Consider the following 4791-nt stretch of genomic DNA (forward strand, 5'->3'; position numbering starts at 1 on the left):
ATGCATATTGAACCAAGACAAAAAATATAATGACAATTGAGAGATTTACCACCAAATTCCACTTTTTACCTGTAGTATCAAATTTGATTTTACTATATACTAAAATGCAAAAAATGAAGTAATTATAACTTCCTTCAACAGATTAAGTGCTCGTGTTGAAATATCAGTAAACATTTTAAAGAAAATCTCACTGGAAAATCTTCACAATCACATTTTTTATTTTTATTTTACCTTGATCCAGTGAGTTGGGAATTACTTGAAGGAGGCCATCTTGGATTGTCCCATGTTCTGTGTCCGAATTGTTGTAGTGAAAAAGTATCCACCAGGGGGTGGAAGACACAAGAGGGTGTTTAGTAAAGTTTTTTTTTTTTATCATATAGTGATGCAATAGGTCTCAGAAATGCTTGTATCAAATTTGATACATTTGGCTCTCTGCTTTTACCTGCTGTCTGTTTCATCACACCAAAGCTGCCAGGACAGGGAGACAGTTGGTGCTGGTGTGTTCACAACCAGAACATTTCTGTATCATGAATTAATGCTGATGTTTATGAAGCTTGTGAAATGAAAGTAGATATAGATCAGTTTGTGTGCAGACATACACAGCTTTTACTCTCTCTATAAATAGTATGAAAATCATCGGTCTCTGGCTCCTCCTCATCATGTCTTTGTTCCTCTCAGATGAGGACTGGATGGACGACTTTATTCAGTTTTGGGGGCAGATGTTTTTGTAGTGTGTGACAATTTGTCTTCGACAGTAGGTGATATTTCGTATTTTGTCTTAAGGGGCTTCGTGATTTTCACCTCAGCTGAACTCAGACCACAGCATGCTGTCTCTTCCTGTTAAACAAGTGATGTGTATCTCACACTCTCCACCCACCAAAGACCAGTACATTGTCCCTATTAAGTCAGTTTGACAGTGGTAGGAGTCTTTTCTGACTCCTCCTCCATTGTTTCCTCTCAGACAAGAGGCAGAAAACTTAAGGTCCACACACAAAGACACAGACAGAAACACCACTGTGTGAGGAAATATTACACATTTATTTATTTTTGGCATTCAGTCCTTCACTACACACACACAAAGGACAACAAGGTGTGAATATGACAAAGCCTCAGCTCCATCCTGAGCTGCTCTTCTAGACGTTTCCTGACTCTATCTGGTGGCAGCGTACACAACGCTGGTCTCGATCTCTCTATCTGATGCAGGCCTGCGGTGTCTTTTTGGTTTGGCCTGGAAACTTAGAGCTGCGTAGTTCAGGTCGTCCAGTCCAGAGTCCAGATTCTGGAGATTATAATCATAATAACAATTATTCATAACCATGAACTGAAGAGGACCAGTAGGACTTCCTGCTTGACTGAACTTGAACTGTTTCACGACTGTTGCAGGACAATGATACACAAATCATAATTTTCATTGAACAGAGTCATCAATCGCAACAGGCATTATTGCATCAGTCAAATAATTAAAGTTGAACTGATCCTGTCATTGAAACCTGAGCTCGACATACGTATCTGTATATATGTTTTACCTGGTTTATTCCTGTCAGTGGTTCTTCACTCACAGCTACAAAAGACAAAAGTCAAATATTACTGACTGTACATTGTGTGGAAGTTGAGTTTTCCATGATGCATTCATATGAGTGTGTGCAACAAAATATGAAATCAAATTAAGTTGTACCTCTCTGAAGTTTCCTGATTTTAACAGCCAGAGCAGCAACAACTACGAGGAGGAAAACAGTGAGAACACCCAGAACCAGAGCAACCAGGATCAGACTCATCAGGTTTGCCATTGCACCAGGCTCTGCTACCATAGAAATAATAGATCAAACTTTGGTTACTTTAGATGTGGTTCATGTTGAAGTTGCACTATGGAAACAGATAGAAAGAAAATCTTACCTTCAGATTCATTATGGTCCTTATTGTCAGATTCATCATCACCTGAAAAAAACTGAGATTCAGTTATTTGACATGTTTCAAGTTACATTTCTTTCTTTGTGATGCTTTTATTCTACTGTGACATATAATATTGCAGTTGAATGAAAACAGCATAGGCTATGAGAACATGATGATGTGAAAATTAAATGTGAGAGATTGGATTTACATCTTACCTTGAACATTTAAATGTATCATATCAGTGATGACTGTGTGTCTGTCTTGGTAAAATACACAGAAATACAGTCCAGAGTCAGATAAATCCACTTTGTTGATCTTCAGGAGGACAGTGGAGATGTTGGAGCTCATTTCAAATCTACTAAATCCATCACAGGGTGAAGCTTCTCCCTCAGACACGGACATAGAGCAGACAGAGCTGACTCTGGTTCTGTTGACCACTCTGTACCAGTGTGACCGAGTTGGATTACTTTTGATTTTGGAGCACAGCAGTGTGACGTCTCTACCAGGCTGGACGTCCACAGTGTGAGACACTGAGACAGAGATCCAGTCTGAAACAAACAACAGAGACAATGAGAGTGTATAAAGTAACAGAGCTCCTCTTCATTAATCTAGATGCTGATGCTTCACTGGTTGAGTCACACATTGGTAGTTTATAATAAAGTACTTACTGATGCAGCAGAGACATAAAGCTGTTATCAAGCTGAAGCTCCTCATTGTTGCTGTTGATAGAGCCACTACAAAGATGGCTTCATCCACCGAGCTCATATAAAGAGGTGTAGAGGGGCGGAGTGTGTGTAGTCTTTCATCTCACCCAGGGGCGCCGAAAAGGGGGGGTAAAGGAGACGTCCCTAATGATGATGAAATGATAATACAGAAAAAATAATATGACGCTAAGTTATTAACTAACATATAATCACAAATATTTTATTTTCAATGTCTTGGTAACAATAACGTTATTTGTTTTGCAAACATCAACGCCTGCAGGGCCCCCCCTTTCCCCCCTCTTTCTGTAAAATGGTTCAGTCCGCCTGGATCAACTGCAGGTAGCGCACCGGCGGTTTGTCACAGACAGCCACAGCAGCAAGGAGGCAGAGACGGCAGTATGCCTCAAAAATCAGGCAACCAAAAACGAAAAGAAAAGAAATTAAGAGAGGAGTTGAAGGGTCGACAATATGTCTCCCAGTATTCCCAAAAAAAAGGTGGGTTTGTTAGTTGTTGTGGATAGTTATGGAATATTAACTTTATCCCTGTCTGTGGTCTATAAGCTAGCTCACTTTTCTCACCATGTTAGCTCAAGAAAACTCTGGATTTTTACATTTCACTGTTATTTTAGTTAAATAATCAATCCAGTCAAACATTTATCAAGCTGTTCTTATTCAATTAGTTGACCTCCCCTCTGTCAAAATGATGCCTCATTCTGAACAGAGTCAAGTGCACCAGCAGCTGCTGCAGCAGCTGCAGCTGTCTGTCAGCCCACAACTTCCCCTGCCCCAGAACCAGCCCCAGTGCCCCCACATGAGAAAGGAGGTGAGCAGCTGTGTGTTGAAATAATAATAATAACTAGAAAATTTCCTCTCGGGAAATTTTGAATGGGCCACGGGAGCTACTGCGGGTTGTGCCATCTCTGTCAACATGGGAATCAAACCCACGATCTTAAGGTCAAGACAGAGCTGATCAGACAGACACATGATCATCTTTCTATAAGCACTGATATGGAGGAGCTGTAACCACATTAGGTTAACTGTGTGTGTGTGTGTGTGTGTGTGTGTGTGTGTGTGTGTGTGTGTGTGTGTGTGACTGTAATCACATGAAGCTGGCTCTAGAGTCTGTGTGTGTGTGTGTGTGACTGACTTGACACATAGTTAGTTAGTAGCTGCATCCTGTGTCAGTCTGATTTAGCTGTGTCTGTGTTTATAAACATTTAAACGAGCGCCAGGTGGATTGTTTATGAAGTTAACGAGCTCTGGCCTGAGGATCAAAGAGGTTACCACGGCGATAGGGGCCCCCGCAGGCTGAGACAGACAGAAACGTGGAGAAAAACAGCCATTTTCTGCCTCTAAACCGGCCTCACAATTAGGCTTAGCATGAGAAAACGGTAACTCCTATCAGAACAAAACACAGATCAACGTTGCTCTAAGGACTTACTGAAAATTTCGGTACGATTTGGTGTTTCTACAGTAAATATTTTGGCGACGCTGGCAGTTTTAAAACATCAGGCCGTTCTGCTCCTCTCAGAAAATATTTGTATTGGACTCAATGAGGAGCAGGGACAGACGTGGCCGCACTCAGAGGCTGATTCTGTAAGTTCTGTAAGTCTCTCTGATATTTTGAGCACATGACATGAGAGATAACAAGTTTGTCTTACAAATTCTGAAAAAATTATGTCTGTAGAGTGTAAATTGTGGCCGTGGTGGCAATTTATCCAGAAAAAATACAGAATGTTTCTTCACTCTCTCCCACTCTAACCGATGATGTCACGCACTCTGACACGAACATTCTGTCCAATACACACCCATTATAATCTCATAATTTCTCCAAAAATGATCATGGTCATTGATCATGGATTGATCAAAAACTATATGACCTATCAAAACGTGGAGTAATACGACAATACACAAGACTTGTGTCTACTGTTTAAAGTTTAAATGGAGTCTCTAGATGAAAGTATGCCTGAGCAGTAGACTTTTGTTAAACTCCAATGATTGGTCTTTTTCGCTCTTTTTTTCCCGCCCGTCCCATTGACTTACATGCAAAAATTTTGCGCAGTAAATCGCGACTTACGTCGCGAATAATTCGTACACTGTTGAGAAAAGTAATAGCACACCGATCCCGATCAGGACGCACATTTTGATATATAATTTGTCCTGCAACTCTTCGAGTTGCAGGACTAGTAGCGAACCG

General features: G+C 40.8%; 1 pseudogene; it reads right to left on the reverse strand.

The window, feature by feature from the left end:
* Positions 1-1150: 1150 nt before the first annotated feature.
* On the reverse strand, positions 1151-2604 carry LOC146969415 (uncharacterized; annotated as a pseudogene).
* Between the last annotated feature and the right edge of the window lie 2187 nt (positions 2605-4791).

This window comes from Trachurus japonicus, chromosome 18 (assembly GCF_045865225.1).
Source record: "Trachurus japonicus isolate A0001 chromosome 18, Traja_1.0".
Taxonomy (NCBI): domain Eukaryota; kingdom Metazoa; phylum Chordata; class Actinopteri; order Carangiformes; family Carangidae; genus Trachurus; species Trachurus japonicus.